The following is a 20,829-nucleotide window of genomic DNA, read 5'->3' on the forward strand; positions in this document are numbered from 1 at the left end:
TGAATTACTGCCAGGGAATATTTACAGGCTACAGTCATAGACTTTACCCTTCAATCAATGATGGTCTAAGGGAACATTTCCCGAAGTTTGTTAATGCATTCTGCTAGCCTGACAAGTGGGTATAAGGTAATTCTGCCAACTTCAGTACCTTTCTGAGTGCTGCTTTGAGGCCAACAAAACATCCAAGTATTTTTTCTGAATAAACAACTCATCAAAACATATGAGAACAGAAGGTTTCAAACATAGCAAAGCAATTGGCATAGTCTTTTTAGAGTTAATTAGATGCACAATGGTACTTTATTCAAGCCCCCTAGACCAAGGGCCATCTGCATAACAATATTATATCTCTTATAGCCTCTTTATAACACTATTGAGATGTATATTAATGACTCTCCCTGTACTGTGTCTGCGAAATGGAAAGGGTGCATTTCAATAGATATGAATAACATGCTGAAAAATTTTGCAGTCAATAGACTATGCTTTTACATTCTGTTCTATATATGTTTAGCTATTCTCCACCTTTTTATTCTAACATCCTTTTATCATTTTGGATGTCACAATTTTTGGTTCTACTGAGGAACTGTACTTAAAAATAAGGGACCAGAGCTCCAATGAAGTAGCACCATTGTAGGAAAGAACAAAAATGCATAATTTCCCTAGTCTTTATTCTGTTACATGCCATGGCTTTCTTCTGAGACATAAAGTGTCTTGGACTTCAGGGAGTAAGTGTATCCTATATTTTTCTCTATATCTTGCAAGTAAATATGAAAAATAAATACTATATGCCTATTTATTTCTTTTACTGGTGCTGGCTGGTGGGTGGAGTCTCAGCTCTCTGGGTGTCAGGGGAGAAAGTGTAAGTGGCAGAAAGGTTCTGCTCATGTCTGCCAGCAGTAAATTACCATCAGCTTGCTCTCCAGTTGCTACAGTAACTGGGCCAAAGACATATAATAAGACCCTGTTCTTTCCTTTAGCTGCCTATGGAATTGTACAGCTGTGGTGTGACTTCATTATGGGTTGTTTGCATGAGAGAAATTCCGTCTCACGTTGCCAGGGCGAGCTTTAGGCAGAGGCGGGCCATGGTGAAGGGACAAAATGCACCATGACAGAGTCAAGTGCCTCTGTGAATTGTTAAAGACATTGGAGAGTAAGATGGCTGGGAAAGTTGGGTGAAGTTTAGTATAAATGTCATACCAGCATTTGCTCAAAGCCATGCAGTAGATTGAATATGTCATTATTTGTACCATTATTGCAGCAAACAATTTGCTTGAGTGGGAAATGTAGTAATTTACACTTGGGAGGTTTCTTTCTGTCTGGAGTAAGGCGCCCTGACATTATAAGGTAAGCCATTGTATAATTTGCCCCAATTTAATTTTGATTTAGTTCCAGAAACAATTACTGCTATAACTTCAAAAGACAAATCCAATAATCAAATAGTATATCATATAGAAGAATTTCGGCTTTTAAAAAGGGTGCAATAAATCTTTCTAGATAACTGGAATAAGCTGGTTAAGTATATTTTAAAAAATTATGGTTTTGACTAGTATTTATTTAACTAGAGTAATTTAGAGATCCTTGGCCCTGAAGAAAACCAAACACACAAAGCTGTAATAGCAAAGGTCTAAGATACTAGAAGAAATCATTATTGCTCAGACAGATTAAAAAATCACAGATAGTTTTCTACATTCATATCCAGAATTCATTTATCAAAATTAAATTATTTTTCTTCTTAATTAAATATATTAAAAAACTGTTCTTTAGTGTAAATTGTCTTCACATACTTGGCATAACAGCTCTAGTACCATAAGAAGTACTGATGAGCAATAGGAATATTTCTGGTATGCATGAGAACACAGATCTCTATATTGCCCCAAGTCTGCACTGTGCAATCTGAGCTAGCCTATGACTCCTGCTCTGGAATTGTACTGTCCTCACTGCTGATATTTAGGCAAGTAAAATCTCAAATTTTGTGTGGTCTGTGGCAAGCTTAAGTTTTTTTAGGGACTGAAATGGGGAATTCTGCTTATATAAGTTATCTATTAACCTCTCCATTAAGAACACAGGGAGCTGGTAGGATGTAATTAGTCCACTTAGGACTCATGCCATGATTTACATTCAGCAATATAGTTCAGTAACAGTGAAAGATATGTAGAAAGCAGACTTAACTTGTTCTAATCCTTCTTTCTAGAGAAATCTTTACATTTTCTCTAAAATAAAATATATGAGTATTATGTGGGCACAATGCTGTACCATATCCATCACACAATTAGGCAAGAAACACACTTTCTTGAATGTAAGGAGATGAAAGGATCTGTAGTACTAATCAAATGCAAATTTTGTAGTTCCTGTGGTGGACTTTGAAAAAGTTTAGATGATTCTCCATCCAAATTTGCATGTCAAAGGACTGTCAATGGGAGATAGATGTTTCTCTACTTCTATTGACTGTTACTGTTAGGCACAAAAGGAGACACCAGCTCTGTAGGGAGTTGTATCATTACAGGAATATACAGAGATGTGCAGGGCTACAAGGAAGCAGATGTAATCATTCTCTGCACTACCTATAAGGTTTTCTAAAGCAAATATTTTCTTACCTTCCCCAAGGTGTGCATATACTTCAAATTAGCTGACTCCCAACCTAAAATCTTAAATTTGTAAATACTTTTCAGAGATGTTTAAAAATATCAACCTAAGGAAAGAATGTAGAACCAGAAATCAGTTCTGAATATAAGGTGAACAGCAAAGCTTAAACTTTTCATTTAAATGTGAAATTTATTTTCAATATGAGAAGGAGAAAATGTCCTTACCAATCCAAATAAAACTACGAGGAAGAGGTTTATGCATGCCATCTCTAGTTCAGTCATATGTTGGTGACAAAATTGATTTGACATTCACATGGCAAAATGTTATAAAAAATGACTATGAGAAAACATTCTCTGTAAGACACACTAGAACAATTAATAATATGTTCTGTATAAGACAGATGTTACTTTGCACTGGATTTCGTGGAAGGAAATTCTCATTCTTTATAATCATAATTCAGAACTGGTCAGGAGAAGGAAAAAATTTGTTTCATCTACTGCCTGGAAACTGTAAAAATAAGCTTATTCATATACAGATGAATGGCAGCAAACTCCTTGTTTTCTTCGATCCTTGTGGACCGTGAAGCCTGTGATCCCTTGTTACTTTGTTAAGATGGTCTTGAGTGACTGGAGTTCCTGCTCCTCCCGAGAGTTATCTGTATATTAGGAGGTTTGAGACTCATGAAATCAGTCCTTAATTGTTTCAATGAATTGCAGCGGTTGGAAAAGCACATTTTTCCCCCAATTTCTATTAAATGGTGCTAGTTCATTAGTACCCAACAGGAATAACAACCAGTCATTTCTCAGCTCTACTGGGGATTTCATATCTCATAAAAAAATGTATTCTGTTAAAAAAAAAAAAAAACAATAAAACAAAACAACAAAAAAGCTTAGTCTTTGTTGCTAGTTCAATTTTTATATCTCTTCTCAAATACATTCACCTTCACTGTCCCATTCTCTATTCAGATTTAGCCAGGATGAATATCAATCACAACCTTCATTTCTTGCTTATCATTTTACCTCAGTGTGTATGTCCTGCTTCACTGCTATCCTACTGTAAACCACGTCTGTATATTTTAGTTGTTCATGTCAATGGACTGAGGGAAAAAATCACAGGAGAGAATAAAGTAACAAATTCAGTTCCACGTCTGAGGATTTTCAAAAGCACCTACTTTTCTAAGTCACAGGTAATTAAGGGACCAAATCCCACTGCTGTTCACTGTGATTCTAAGTATTCTCAGTACAAAAGGGTCAGATTTACAAAGGTATTTAAGGGCTTTAAGTTTCATGTAGATGTTTGGTCGGATTTTCTGAAAGTGTCTTGCTAGTCCACTCATTTAAATTAGTGTCTCTAAAATCAATAAAAGTTAAGTAAACTGACATTTCTAAGGAGAGAAAAATATAGGCTGGTATCTGCATATTTAAGTACCTCACCTTTCTGAGACACATTTGAAGACCTTGCTACGATGCCAGGTCATATACATGCTTTTGAAAATGTTAACTTAGTTCACTGGTTCAGATCCGTTTCAGGATATCCTTGAGCAGCTGCTGTTTTGACTGTGTAGTGGCCTTAGCAAAGTGTTATCATGGCCTCAGAGAATATTAGCAAAAGTTTTCTTATTTAATCTGCACCTTAGGAAATTCCAGACCACTCCGTGAGTGGGGATTGTCCAATGGTTGTTAATAGCACATATTTCTCAGAGGAAGAGGTCTTTTTGAAAACTGCTGAGCCTTAAACTTAGATCACTGCTTCATCTCTACACTTCCTGTCTTCACCATGCCCAGTATGAGCAACTTTACACCCATTGCTGTTTCCTCAAGACTGCTTTATTTTAGTATGCTCCAGCAACAATAAAATATTCTGTCATTTTCTTTTCATCCAGATGCCTTACGTAATCATTAAGCCAAGGAACAGGGGGTTGCACCATGCAACATATAGGATATGGGTGTTAATTTCTTTAGTGAGAGAAAATAGCAAAGATGCTGCACTGTGAAAGCATAGACAGCACTATGTTAAAATCTAGTTGCAAATTAAACATAAAGGCCTTTTCAGAGTCTTAACTTTCCTTCTAAGTTGTTCACCTGCTCTTTAGACCTGTATATTCACACATTGATATACAGATGAGCAGAGGAATTGCTGACCACCTCTCAGAACCAAACATTTTCGTCACAAACAGAGCTTCCTCATCCACTGATTTCTGTTGGTCAGCATTCACAGAGTGTGCATTTATAAAACCCTATGACAGACTCATAAACCTCCAGGATGATAAGGTAGTTAATTTTGTGCAGTAAAGGATTGCTCTCTCTCCACATGGGGGAACAATACTTCATTTCACAAGTGTGGAGGAGACCTCTGTGATTCAAATACACTTCTTTTTTTTAGGGCTTGAATTGAAAGAAGATGGGGGGAGGAACTTAGTATTTTTCTTCTGTTCTTCATGTTTAATGGGGGACACTTCCCTTTAAAAGGAGTCAGTGATGTACCACAAGGCAAGAGACTGCCAGGTATACTATCTATCATATAGTGAGACACAAGGATCTCTAATCCCCTGTCCTTTTCCTTTTTTGTTTCTCTAGAATTTGGGTTTCGTTTTGTATGCAATAAACAGAAAAAGTGGGGCTTTATGGTTACTAGATTCCAGCCTATTTGTATTTTTAATTTTCCAGTATGTATTGATATGATCCATTGAGATCTTAGATCATCAGAAAAAATTCACAATTGCTAGTAATTGTTTCCTGTAAAAGATGATGAATTTTCCAAAGTAATGGACTAAGTTCTCATATTGTCTTACTGTAGGGTAAGAATAATGAGTTTATCAAGAAGCCCTCTGTTACTGCCCCAGCTCCTACAGTACCTATTGAAAATAAAATGGGTAAAATCAAAATTAAACTCTAATCTCTCTTTAAATATCTGTGACAACCCTATTATGCACTACCAAAGTCATCTTGCTCCATCTGTTCCACCTTTTTTTTGCATTTCTTCTGCAGTATGCTACACTTCTTTTGTCCTTTAGTGTCATTTTTTCTGACTCAGAATGGAGCTATGGAAGCTAGGCAGAACTACCACAATTATTTGCAGCCTAAATTTTAGATTGACTTAATAATGCAGAATATTCTTCATGGTCCTCTTTTTTTATTTTTTACTGAGTTGGAAAAGAGAAAAAGTTCAGAAATAACTTTTTCCCCTCACTGCTTTCATGTCTGAATCATGTCGTATACTTAATACACTGCCTTATGTTATGTCCCCTGGGTGTCTGTGTCAGCAGTGGACATGAGCAAACTGTGATCCTAGAGGGACTAAGAGGTACAGCTAGTAAAATTTACAGTCTGGTAACAGTGACAGTATAGAGATGGTGGTATGTTCTACCTGTCTGGGGCAGCAAATAATTTCTAAAATTTGCATGTAGAGTATAGATAATGAAGAGCATAAAAAATTAGGAGGTTCTTAAAGAGAAACACCCTACAAGAGAAAAGGTCTTGGAGTGTGTAAAGATTTATTACAAAGCAACACAGAATCTGTAAAAGAGAATGGAATTGCAAAACTCTAGTCAGGAAAATATTCTTTTTAACATTTTAAACTGAAACATAGTCTCTAAATCATCCCTACTCTTTTGATCACAGTAATGAAAACTTAGACTCAAAATTCTCTTCTCAGGTGCTTCAAAGTGTGTCTATTCTTTTTCACTTAAGTCAGCTGACTCCCTAATGTACACCAGAGTAACTGAAGTCAACATTTCCACACTTTCTACCAATGTTCTTTCCCCATTATGTTAATCTAGTTTTATTGCTGAATCTGCTAGTTGGTTACTACTATTTTTACTGAGGTCGTATGTCCTATTTACTGCTCATGAAATCAAATGGCTGTGTCACTTCTGACTAAACAGGAATATCATCTACTATCATTTCTTCATGCTGAACTGCTTCGGAAAACATAATTTTAAAATGGCAGAGTTTTACAAGTGTTAATTTTGGTTTTTTTCTGGCATATTCCCTGCTTAGAGTTTTCTAACCATTTTTTCTCGTCAGCAATAAATGACTTTAAAAAAGAAGGAAACTTTGTCCCTTCCACAAGCTGTTTTCAGTGAATTGCTATTCTTTCTTGACCAGTTTATGAAATGTTCATTTATCAGAATTTGTGCTCCTTTGTATATCGTTATTATTCATTTGTGAGAATACATTATGTTTAAAGTATACACTACGGGGGGCTTAATTTTCTGATAATTTCATAGAGTAGAACCAAACATTTCATCATTAACATTCAGCACCAGAGCTCTGGAAAGATAGGCAGCAAAGAAAACAGAACCATGAAGATAGTAGATGAAAAGAGTTGTGAAGGGTGGCAGGTCATGATTCATCAGCTATCATGTATCAAATTCCTTTTTTGGTGCATCCTAACTAAAGCATGATGGAAAAATGCAGTGTCATGTAACCATCTATAATTATGTCTGAAAAGGTTTGAGCATTTTTCAGCAAAATGCTGTAATGGCCTCAGAATATGTGCACACATATTCTGAGGAACGGAATGAGAAAAAATTCTAAAGACAAACGAGAGTACCGGCAACTTCTTAGCTCATTTAAGATAGCAAAACTCAATTGTCTATTGCCCCGTACCCAGTGAGAGAAGGAATCGCAAATATGAATTAAGGATTAGATGTAGTATCAAGATAGCTGGAAACACTGAATAAAAAGCAGAACAAAATCAGAAAAGGAAGATTCATTTGGGAAAAGACCAGAAAGCTGGGGTAAGACAAAGTCATGTAGTTTCTTGATTTTTAATAGCTTTTTCTACAGCAGGGAATAACATAGCCCCACAGTGTTAGAGAATAACAGCAAAATATAGCATTTAAATAACTGGCATTCTAGGTCTATAAAAGGAAAACATCCTACAGTGAAATATCCAACTTGATTAACGGGTGAAAGCTGTCCATTCAATATTTAAATCATTATAATGTGTCCTGTTCAGAGATGCCACATTGGCTGTTAAGAACTGAACACCCAGTTTGGGGATGAGCATGGTCCAGTAGCACTGGAGGCCTCCACAGACCTTTGCAGCCAGGCTGAGTGCAAAGTTCTCATACAGTTCATCAAAAAACTTGGTGTTCTCTCACCAATCAGCTTCATATCTTAGCTTTCAGGGAGCAGCAATGGCCTCCAGGAAAAGGAGCTGAGATCAGGGAGGACAAGAAGACAGGCCGGAGCGGTGACCTGACTATTAGGAGTGGCAGGTCAGGATCAGGGCTTGAGATGGTGATCAAGAGTCAGAAACAGCTCAGTGATCACACAGCACCAGGTCCAGATAGAGTAGGCACAAACCCAAGTGTGGATGTGGCTACAATACTGCTGCAATTTAGCCCAGGTGGGAGCTGGTGGTGTGGCTCCCACGGAAAAGGTGGTGTAGGACCTTGTTTTTAGCTTCTTCACAACAGCTCTTACCAGCAATGAAGTTGACTTTAGACTCTATCAGCTAAACTCCTAAACTCAGCCATCTCCTAGAAGGGTGATACACTCCAGGCCCTGAGAATGCTCATAAGGCAGTGCTCATGAGCACCCTTGACTAATTTATGCAGTCCTTCAGGAAATTACTTATCGTTTCACAGAGGTTATGAATCAAAGTTATCAGTGCATGGGGTTTGTGTATCCCACCCTGTCCACACCAGTCCACAAACCAGGTCCGAGAGAAGACAGAAAAACTAGAAACAAAGCTGATACTAGAGGGAAGCAACCAGACCTGCTGCATGGCCTCAGGAAGTGGCAGCACCGCATTAAACTGCACTAGGTGCAAGTTTATTTGCAAGTGGAAATCAGCAGTTCTAGATGGTAAATTTAACAGCTGTGTACATCGCACACAGACACCTAGGGTGGGTGCACAAGGCAGCAAAATTTCAATGGCATATCATGTTAAAATCTAGGCATGCTCCAGCCACCTCACAGTGCCATGTTTCATACTAAACATGAACGCTCCTGGCATGAGACATTGTGGTTCCTTTAGCTTGAATCTTCAACTTTTGCCTGCTGTGTGCAGATCTTTGGAGAATTTATCTATTTACTGGGTCCTTGCTACTCAAATATATGAGGAACAAACCCCTTTACTCTTAGTAAAGAAATAATCTTACTAGTTGGCATCAGCATAGTTTTTCACATTGGCTGGTAGATATTTAAGCTTTCTATACAATCTTTCCAGACATGCAAATTTTGTGCCTTGTGAAATATTCACAAATAAAATTTAAAAAACCCTAAAAAAATCACCAAACCAAACAAAAAAAAAAAAAAAAAAAAAAAGAGAACAAAAAAACCCCCCCGAAAATAAACAAACAAACAAAAAAAACCCACCAGACCAAAAGACCTCACAATTTTGTAAAAGGAAGTAAGTTACTGTTTCTATTTTTATAGGAATTTTCTAGATTCTTACAGATTTTGGGATGGCTTAAAAAAATATGAAATGTCAGCTTCCTAAGTTTCTTCTGCTCATGAGACAAGAATGGGTCTTATTATTAAGATTCATAGGTCTGGTCATTTTGGTCAAATGTCCAGGAGAAAAGTGAAAGTGCAGAACATTTTCAAGATAAAAGACTGTCCCTGAGGTCAGAAAATACTGTGGGTTTGTTTTTTTCCTTCTCTCTCATTCTCTATTTGAGCTACATTACAAAAACATGCAATGCTCCAGAGACAGAACTGTGTGAGTGGGTTGAGGTATCCATTCCTTTTGTTTGTTTGCTCATTTCTTGCCTCTGAGCAGGGACTCACTGGGGCTGCTGCGATGTTTGTGTGCACATTTTGAACTAGTACTTGCCTGTTAAAAATACATTCAACAAGGTGAAACCTGTTGAGACAAGCATATGGAGAGAGATAATCATGAAGTCTGAGGTGATTCACTCATTATCACATCCCAAGATCATTTTAGTATTTTTCTTGCTCACATCAAAATTCTGTATTTAAACACTTTGAACCTCTGACTCAGACTGAGGATCAGAAATTCTTACATGTAGTCCTTATTGACCTTCAGGTTCTCATGTTTTCACCCCCACTGAAACCAGGACAAAGGTCAAGGGGATTGAGGGGAAGAAAAGGTTACTCTATTTGAAATTTTATTAAGAAAACTAAAACAAAGAACTGGAGTTTTTCTCAGAGCTTTCAGAGCTGTATTTCATAAAAGCACACAGTAATAAAAAACTGAAAAAGAGAAAATATTAGCTGTCTAAACTTCATTTTGCATACTATTTGCTTTTTCCATTTTTCTTAATAAAAAAACAAGATTTATTTTCTCTTATTGAAGGAGTGGGGGAGGGCATTGTGGTTGTCTCTCCACCTTTTAACTGATGAGCTAATATTCAACCAAATTCAAAAGGGGGATTTAAGTCTCAGAGGTAGTTATTAACTTCCTACAGTTTATCACAGAAAGCCAGGAAGAGGAGTCCAAAGCAAAGGTCCTAAAATGGTGTACTACTTGTCTGATAAGTGAAAAGGAAGTCAACAATGTGACAGTTGCTGGTAAAATTTCAAGTGGAGGACACATGTTATAGATAAATAGAATGGTTTGGATTGGAAGACACCTTAAAAATCACCAAGTTCCAAAACCCCTTGCATGGGCAAGGATGCCACACATTAGATCAGGTTGCTCAAAGTCCCATCCAACCTGGCCTTAAATGCTTCCAGGCATGGGGCATCCAAAACCTCTCTGGGCAACCTGTGCCAGTGTTTCACCACTCTCACAGGAAAGAATTTCTTCCGGATAGCTAATGTTAATCTACCCTGTTTTATTTTAAAGCTATTCCCCCTTGTCCTATCATTACATGTCCTTGTCTAAAGTCCTTCTCCAGCCTCTCTTGTAGCCCCCTTTTAGGTACTGGAAGGGTGCTATAAGGTCTCCTTAAGAGAGCCTTCTTTTCCCCAGGTTGAAAAACCCGAACCTTCTCATCTTGTGTTCAAAGGAGAGGTGCTCGAGGCCTCTGATCATCTTCGTGGCTTCCTCTGGTTCTGGTCTGGCAGGTCCATGTCTTTCTTGTGTTGGAGGCCCCAAAGCTGGATGCAGCACTCCAGGTGGGATCTCACCAGAGAAGAGGAGCAGAATCCCCTCCCTCACCCTGCTGGCCACACTGCTTTGGATGCAGCCCAGGACGTGGTTGGGCTTTTGGTCTGCAAGTGCACATTGCTAGGCCATGTTGAACTTCTTGTCCACCAAAGGTACAAGGTACCAGCAAACTCAGGAAGCACAGAGAAACTGGACCCCTACTTATATGGCTCACTGTCTCATGCATGGGATTGTCACTGTCTCATGTGTGGGGACCTGGTTGTCACACTGCCCTCCTGGGTGCCTTGCCATGTGTCTGAGCACAGCAATATTGCACAAATATGAGCACTATAAAAGCATAATACAGGAAACAGACATTTTGGCAGCACTAAGAAAGCTGAAATTCAGTGCCCTATTGGCCATCTGTGTTATAGGAGGACTCTCACTTTGAAATACCTGGACAACCCAGCTAAGGGCGTAACAAAAAGGGGTTAAAAACACTTTATGGCAAATTATGATACCCCTCATTTTAACAAAACCTTTATTTTGAATGACAGTCTTTCCAGGGCATTAGCAATTCTTTTTTTGTTTGGATTTTCATAACTGAATTACTGCCACATTGTCAGCTTTTCCAATTTTAATATAGCTTTTTTAATTTTTGTTGAAACAGCAATTAAACACAAGCAATTGCACAACAAAATTAACCCAGTTGTAATTTAAAATAAAAAAGTAAGTGTTTAACTCTTGTAGCCAGGAGAAAAGTTTGAAAATGGTACCTGAATTGAAATTTTTCTTTAATGTATATACAGATAGGCAGACAGGAAATAGAATAATTAAAATTGCATGAAATTATTATATAGATGCACAGTAATACCTGATTAAAATATACTGATATCCATTAAAATCACATTATATCAATGCAGTATCATCATATTCTGGGGCCTGCCTGATGATTTAGTATTGACAATATTTTTATCAATACAAACAACAATTCCTTTGCTAAAATGCTGTTCCAAAACTGCATCTGGTTTATATTGACCTCCCTTTATTGATTTACATCTAACAAGGATTCAGCCCAGTATTTTAAAATGTTTGCTTCTAATTTAAGGCACTTTTAGTAATATAAATTGATTACTCATAACTGTACAACCAATTGACTCATTCTGTACTTTATATTAATCCACTATTTGTCGGCTGCCAATGAAGTTCATAAAGATCCTGCTCATAGTCCATTAATATTGACTCTCAGATTTAATGAGTTCATTAGAATAACCATTACTGTATTATTAAAATGCAGAAGGAAATGTAAGCCTGTTTCATGCAAATAAAGACTGATATAATTAATCAAATGATACTTTTATTATTAGCATTATCGTCACCATCCAGCATTTAATAGCCCTGTTTTATGTTTCCGGATAACTTTGTATGAGGCACTGTACAAAACCAGTGAGTATATAAGTAAGGTATAAGTAAGTAACAGGACATTAATTAGACAGGAACATTTAAGAATACACTGACACATTGCAGATTAGTTAAGAAGATATTTGTGTCAGTCCAGTAAAACCTAATTAATATATTTGATTTTATTTTTTTCTTTTAATTTAAGGCTTATTTTGTAAGTAAGATTGCTTTAATCTTGTTTTCTGATAATAGCTGGAGAAAAAAAGGGTGTCTAAATCTTTAATCTGCATTCTTAGAATCAATTTTACATTCATCCTTTAGTCACACACCCTTTTGTAATCTTTCCTTTTAGTTCTGCATGTGCATTTCTCCAATAGCACTGTGCAGCAGATCCTCTTTCTACCATAACTCAGCATAGATCCTAGAGATACACGGGAACAGGGTTTTGTTGAGTCGGTAGAAAATAGACTTTCTTCCAGAGAACTCTGTTATTTATTCTATGGGTTTTCATCAAATAGAAAAGTGTACACTTTTCTCAGTTCTTTAAAATAAAAAAAGAGAAATGTTCAAGTTGAAATTTTAGTCCAGTATTTTCAGATACTCTGTCAGTGGTTTTGGGCTTTGGCACCAAAACCCATGGTGATACTTAAGAATCACACAACATGAAAACTATAAAAGGAAGGCACTTCGGACCTCTGTCCTCTCAGCTTTCTACCTTGGCTATCTCTGCATGGCTGTTTCAGATGCTGTTCTCCCAATACCTGGGCAGCATATTCAGGTTTCTGGAGTCTGGTTTCTGCACTTACATGTCTAGTCCAGAGAACCTCTCTGACTCTGAGTCCACCCGGTAGCAATATTATATTGTCCAGATCATAGTGACTTCTTTCAAATAAGGAACAGTCCCACCTCCACGCTAAGTCACCAACTATTGCTAGAAATATTTTGGGAGGATGGTGTTTGGCACAGACAATGACTGCATCAGGGACAGTTGTAATGATTTAGCAATACAGATGCTGAGCTTTCAATACTCAGGAAAATTCCCATGCTGTGTTTACTGCTGCATATGAACTCTGCAAGAATCTGGCCCCTAACCACGGCTTTCAAGCCCATTACCTTTAAGTACTTAACATCTATAGTTGGATCAAGCCCTCAAGTTATTGTAATTACTAAATGTTTCTTATTTTTCTGCTATATGAAACCATTCCAAATTAATAACCTAATAGATAAGTTATTTACATGGCTTGTCAAGGAAGGGTCTGATCCTGCAGGTAAAATTTCAACAGGTATTCTGTAGAAAAGTACCTTTGTTGCCAGATGAAGTAAGTACCACTTGATGGAATTGCATCTCCCTGGCATCCTATGCCAATAGTAAATTTATTTCAGTCTGTTAAGAAAAAATCTGTCCTCTGAGCCAAAAGAAGGCATCTCTCAGGTTCGCCAAGAGCTGTGCTAAGCCTTTCTTTCTTGGGAGTCATTAATTGCTTACCTCCAGGAATGGTGCCTGGAAGAGGCACTTGTAAATGCACAAAAAAAGTATTTACTGTGGGAGTCCAAAATATTAAGTCTGTGTTCTAGCTTAGTTTTAATTGCTGTAGAGGTAAACTGAGCAGCAAATGTAAGTTTGATGCTGAAAGCAAACTGTGACTTGTAAATACAGACTAACACATTTTTACAAGGCTTGGGGCAGGAATCTGTCACATTGCCCTCTACGAGAAATGAATGGGAATGAAATTGGTGCATTTCTGCTGATGTCACAGGGCAATGACTCTGTAAGACCTGTCTTACAGAGTATCAAAGGTGTTGAAAGCTTTCTGGTGGATTTACATGTTTACTCAGTTGCTCAATAGTTTTTCATGGACTCTTAACATTTTTCAAAAGCACACATACATATCAGCAAGACCCAGTTGTATTCTCATGGTGCAGCTGGATGTCACAGTCCCAGCTGTGCTGGGCAGTCTAAAACTATGGGAAATAAATTATGGCTAAAGATGTTTGCAAACTACTTTATTTTCTCTGCTTCAGGTGAAGCCCTCTGCAGTAAGACCTGTGCGGTTTCCCACTGACAGCTACATCTGTGAACTCCTGTATTCCTGCATGGAGAATGAACTGTAGCTGCTGTTAGTCTGTCTTCAATGTCACTTTTCTTTCACATTTCTTGCCTTTTTAGGAAGATTCTCATAGAAGCAATCCCCATACTTCAAATTTTGAATCTGCATTGTGGCTTCTGAACCTGAGCATCACCTGTAGCCACTCCCCAAAATCACACATACGTGGTGAGATCCAAACACACAGCTGCCCAGGAACATGGCTGAGTCACCATCTCTGGAGTTATTTAAAAGATATATAGATAAGCCACTTAGGAGCATGGTTTAGTGGTGAACTTGACAGTGCCAGACTAACAGTTGGACTCGATCAAATTAAAGTTGTTTTCCAACTTAAACGATTCTATGATTCCATGCTTATTTTCTGTAAGCCAAAATAGTAAACCAATTAAAAAACTGTTAGCTGATCTGCCTTTATAAATTTTCTCTATGTCTTCACAAAAAAGTTATCAAACTTGTAAGTAATAGAAATTAGGACTGGATATTTTAGAAGTTATTTAGGAATACTTGGTGGAATACTGACACAAGACCAGGGAATTTTTCACAGACCATACAAAATCCTCTGACCTACATCATTATTCTCCCAGGGATAGCTACAAGTTTCTTGAACTGAAAATTAAATCAGCTTGGGGATAAGCATATTGGAATTGAGTAGCAAAAGTAAAATATACTGGTAATCCTGGCATTATTTACTCTCCAGTATTTGAGTAAAGATAGGAACTTTTACTCAGTCTCAATATATTCTAAGCTGCTATTTAGAATTCTCTGCCTCTAAAATAGTGTCAACTACTATATTACTGATATTCAAGAGGAAAGGAATAGCACTTTTAAAATATTACTGCTGTCAATCTCCATATTGTACCAAAGGCACAGTAAAATGCACTTAGATAGGTGTACATAAGCATGTCTATTGCTTGGATAAATAGTTTAGATTGTTTCTGCGTGTGACAAAAATGTGTTAAACTATGGTAATAAAATATTAGACTACTTCATAAACTTGTTTAAATATATTTTCAGAGGACAGTCTGCCTGACTTAACTTCTAAGACTGCATTGCTACTCTGGCTGTAACTTTTCTTCTATCCACTATGAACATGGCAAGCAATATTTTAAATAGTGTAATAAATACTTTGCTAAAATCATTATCCCAAATGTATTCTAGTATGTTTAATAATGTTGGATTAACATATGTGTTGTTATTATTTCCTATTAATTGTTTTTTTCTGATAATAGGTTTTTTAAATGCAAGAGCCTTCTTTACTTCACGGTTTTGGGAAGAGTGTGGCCAGCAGGTCAAGAGAGGTGATCCTTACCATCTACTCAGCCCTAGTGACACCACAGTATTGTGTTCATTTCTAGTCTCCACAGTTCAAGAAAGACAAGGAGCGACTAAAGAGGGTCCAGTGGATAACCACAAAGTGTGGAACATCTCTTATGAGGAAACCCTGGAGGAGGCCGGGTGAAGACTGAGAGTGGTCTCATAAGTATCTATAAATACCTCAAAGGCAGGTGCCAAGAAGATGGTGCCAGACTCTTCAGTGATGCCCAGCAACAGGATGAGGAGTAATCGACATAAAATAAAACACATAAAGTTCCACCTCAACACAAGGAAAGACTTCTTAACCTGGAGGGTGGCAGAGCACTGGAACAGGCTGCCCAGGGAGGTAGTGGTGTCTCCCTCAAAATCCACCTGCATGCATTATTGTGTCACCCATTCTCGGTGACCCTGCCTTGGCAGAGGGGTTGGACTAGAGGGTCTCCAGAGATCCCTTTCAACCATAACTATTCTGTGATTCTGTGATACTTTCAGTCACCATGTAATTAGTGAGATGAGCCACATTCACTAACAAAAGAAAGATAAGAAACTAATAATATATTTTGTATTAAGGATTGGAATTCACCAGAAATGATCAGGCTAATTTCAATAATATTTCCCAAAGGATCCATTTCCACATTTGATAGTTTTTAGAAAACTCAGTCTTTTTATTTTTCTCTTTAAAATAAATGGTTGCAGTGACATCTGCCATCCTTTTGTGCTTTTCCACATTTTCACCAATTTGAAAGGCCTGAAAAATAGAATGGAATTCTTTATTTACAGATAAGAACATACTCACTGCTTGTGATCAATAGTGTTATATCTAGAGATTCAAGCAGCTCAGTTAGAACCATAACAGGCAGAGTTTATTACCAGTAAATCAATATGATGTCTCTTAGCCATGCATCTCTTTCAAGAATCTGTATAGTGTAATGATTATCATTATAAAATAAAGTCCAGTCTCTCCTTTTCTATCTTCTGGTTTTGATCTTGTAAAACTGGGAATTGATTTTCCTAAAAATCATTATGTTTCCACCATGTGGCAGATACACCACTTAGCAACAGCTACAGGTGCCAGCCCTTGAGTGGGATTGGGAATGAATACATGCTGAGGGAGAAATTGCTCAAAAATTTTAAGATCAACATCTCCAGGCTAAAGAGCTATTTATTTTCTGTGCCATGGGTACAACACAGCAGCCTTCCCTGAGTAAACATGATGTGCATTTCCGATTGATTTTTCTGTTTTCCTCAGCAGATTTAACCATCAGCAAGAAATATCTCTCATTCGTATGCTGGATTTCCACAGATGTGAATAAATCCTGCTCATCTCACATGAGAGAAAGTCAAGGAAAGCAGAAAGCCAGCTGCTGCCCTAAAGATAAGTTGAAGGTTCATCTACTTTGATAATGACAGTCATACAAAATATCAGACATTTATGCTCTCAGCAATACTTGTCACAACTTTATTCATTTAGACAGACTTGATACAAGAAGAGATGTAAAGAATCACTTAATTTTGTACAGGTATTAAAGGGCTATGAGCCTTCATTAGATGGATGAAGACTGATAACAAATCTGATTGTCTTTAGGCTATGCTGTGCCTCTGAGATCTCATCAGTATCTAAATATGTCATAAAGCATGTTTAACAAAAAGAAAAAGTATTGTCTGTTTGGACAACTTGCCTGCTTCATTAAGATACTGTTACTGATTTTTAACAGAAGTAAGAGACTTTACCATTGCTATCGTATTTTTTCCTCTAAAAAGCCAAGATACCAGGTCTTTCATGACACTAGCTTTATGAAGAATATTAAACAAACTGTTTATGTTTCCTAGAGAGATCTCTTCCAACTGTTTGTGTCTTCAGGCAAGTCCCAACAGGAAAGCACAATTGTATTCCCAGTAGCTATTTTCTGAGCACGAGCAGTTTAGTTTATTCTCAGAATCCAAAGATCAAGAGTTTTGCTACATATGCACTACACAGGGATTTTTCAACACATCTGGATTTTTTTTTTCTTTCCCTCTTTGTTTTTGGGATTTATTTTTTGTAATGTTTTTCAAGAAAAGCTTCACATTTCTGGTAAAATGGCAGTAGCTATAAAACAATAAAAGTCTTTTTTGTAGTATTTGAGTATCGAGACATCAGCATATAGAGAATGAAATTAAAACAGTGCAGTATCTTCCCAGTTTTTCCACTAAGATTTTGCCTGTGGCAACAGATTTTCCTGTGGTCCCCAGCTACCATCCAAATAGTCAACATACTTTGCTTCTGCTACATACTTATTTAGCAGATATGAAAACCTGTCCTGTCATACTGAAACATTGGAATTGTTTCGACATCAGTCTTCAAACAGCATTACCTAGTGTATTGCTTTATGACTCTACACATTTGGGTTGCTATGGAAAGAATGAACTTTCCCTATAAATCTCTCTTTATGGGCAGTTAATTCAAACATGATCAAGTTTCTGAGGATGCAAAAGCTTTATTGGCAAAGATCTCATTCTCCATGCTTTTGACCATTATGTCATGCCCCATTACCATCTTCACTGCACAGCTTTATAGCTAGCAGTAAGCTTAATTCAGGATTGCAGTAGTTTGCTAAGATTTTGCCAGGACAAAATTGTTTAGATGAAGGTCTTTAGTTACTGTACTCCATGTTTTAAAATTTCTGTCTTTTGAAAGATTATGTCCTTCTTTTAGGATCCAATGAATTTAAGAATTTCAAAATAGTATTACAATACATAGTTTTCAATATTTTCCCTAATCAAAGCTATTATTTAAAATATTATTTGATAAGGTAATAAATCATACCCTAAGGTGAATTGTCATACATTCACGTATTTATCATACCCATTGCTTAATAAGAGTGCTTTTGCCCCAATTCTACAGTGTGTATTTTAAGCTAATGTTCCCAATTTAACAAATCACAGATTTGTCTGGGCCTCACAACTTCATTATTGTCATAAACAGCGTACAATTATTCCAGGTACAGGCACACTATTTGTTTCTCAAACAGGAAAAAAAGAAAGAAAAGTCATCTAATACCTGACATCATCTCTATTTGTAGGAAAGCAGCATGTGGCAGTCATAACACAAGAGATTAACTATTGTTCAACACCCAAACATTTTTAATCAGAATTTTAAACCAGAGTCCCTCAGGATGGAGCTAGCTGTATTCTTACTTGAGAGGATCAATGCATAAGGTTTCTGGGAAGACATGAAGATGTCTGTTTTATTAATCAGGGTTTGAGTAGCATAATCCCATGCACATAAAGTTACTTCATTCTAAGTCATCATGAAATGTTTATATTTCACAAAGCTGCCTATATTTGCAAAATTAAGGCTAGTTTTTTATTTCTATTATTTTGTCCATTGCAGATCATGCATTTCAAATAAAGGCAATATATTCCAATAGTCACTGAGTTCAAAGCCAAGGCAGATACAGGTAAATTTCCTAAAGAAAACAGAAGATGATTTACATTCTGTTTGTTTGCTTGTGTTTTGTTTTGTTTTTTTTTTTTTTCCATTTCCATTTACTAAATGGAAATTGCTCATATGGTTAGCTTCAATCAGTTTTGAGCTCTGATTTTTTCTCAATTAAAAATGAAATTGTTTCTGCACATTTTCTTGTGATTTCTTAGTCATTTAACTCAACAATCTAATGGTTGAATAAGTTAAATGTGATTTTCAAATGAAGAGTGCTTCAGATAATTCTTTTCTATGTTTCTAATAGCTTAGCAGCTGTGACAGACCTTTCTAATTTATAAATATATATATATATACATATATATATGTTCTTCCCACTATATAGTGATCATAAGCACAGCATTTTTTTTTTATTCCAGAGGGTCTGAACCAATATAGCTAAATGTTGATGCCTTCCTGTCATGATGATCTGACAAATTTTGCATACTGTCTAAAGCTTCACATAACATTTCAATTCTGACATCTTCACAAGCATATGATACCCACTAAATCTCAGTAGAAAATTACTCAGGACATGGTAATAGACATCATATAAGTATAAAAATGCACTTGATAGACATAAAAATTTATTTCAGAAAGTTAGGAAACAATATTTTGAACAAATATGAGAAGTTGTTGCCTACTGTATATACAAGCGTACCATGTCTACAGTGAAAATGCATGAAATTCGTGAGTGAGAGATCCCAAAGTCAAAACATTTGTCCCAAGTTTAAAAAAAAAAGAAAACAACTAAAGAGAAAAAACGGTGATTTTTCTTTCATTCAATATTTTTGTTAACTATAGTGAAAAACCACTGTTGCAGTACACAGTAAAACAATCAGAATTTTACTTTCCACTTCCATTCCACTTGCTACATCATATTATCTCCTCATCAAATAAAATGTGTGGAACTTTAGAGACTTTGGCACAGAATATTTTCTCTTTAGAATACTGCAGGAACGTACTAATGACCTATGAAAATGTGTCATTATCAATTCAATTTGATAGTTCTTCCTATGCAATTTCTATGAAGATCTCTCAAATCCATCTAACATTCTGTAATGACTTTACCTCTCTCATATCCTACATAGGTCTTCTAATAGAAGGAAAGATAATTTTATGACAGTACCCTTAAATCACAAAGTAGAAAGGATTAAGCAGTGTTGGTGACTGTTCAACAAATAGAATAACCTGTATGTCCGCAAGATGCACCTACCTCCATGAGCATGTGACTGGGAGGCTTGAACAAATGTGTGTAAGAACAAATGTATAGGAAAGATTTTGGCCTTGTACCACGGACTGCTGCAATATCTGTGTGCATTCAAGAGAAGGACCTACCCAAGGACTTAAAGGCTGTATTAACTTAGGAAAACCCAAGTTAATTAATAAAAACATGAAGGACAAGAACATAGATATGTTTCAGACCTTTTACAGATTATAAATATTTTACTCTGGTACTATAGATAATTCTTCTTTTCTTGTGGGATTGACATTCCCAAGACCTTTTTTCCTCTGTGGTTGCCACTTAATCCTTTTCTTAGGAAGAAAATGAATGGGCAAAACTTACCTTCAAAATGAAGGTAGTATGTGGTGCTGCCTCTATTCTTCCATACAGAACTCCACTCATCCTTGACATGGGAATAACACCTGCCCATCATGTCTGCCCAAGAAGATTTGACCACACAGGTCTGATGTTCCAGAAGATTCTGCCAGTCCTCTCAATGTGAATTATTCAGGAATGGGAGGGAGTAAATTTTTTGGCTGATCTAAGAAATTTGTCAATAAATATTTTTTGGTTCAAAGAAAAATAAGAGGCAATGAATATGACTCCGTGAGTTCTGACAGTAACATTTTGGTATTGAGTGACAGATATATTTTGAAAGTGAATACTGTTGATGGCAGACCAAATGTTTCCTGAAATTAAATTTGGCAGTCTAAATTTAATGTTAAGCATTCACTTCA

This window comes from Aphelocoma coerulescens, chromosome 1 (genome assembly GCF_041296385.1).
Source record: "Aphelocoma coerulescens isolate FSJ_1873_10779 chromosome 1, UR_Acoe_1.0, whole genome shotgun sequence".
Classification (NCBI taxonomy): Eukaryota; Metazoa; Chordata; class Aves; order Passeriformes; family Corvidae; genus Aphelocoma; species Aphelocoma coerulescens.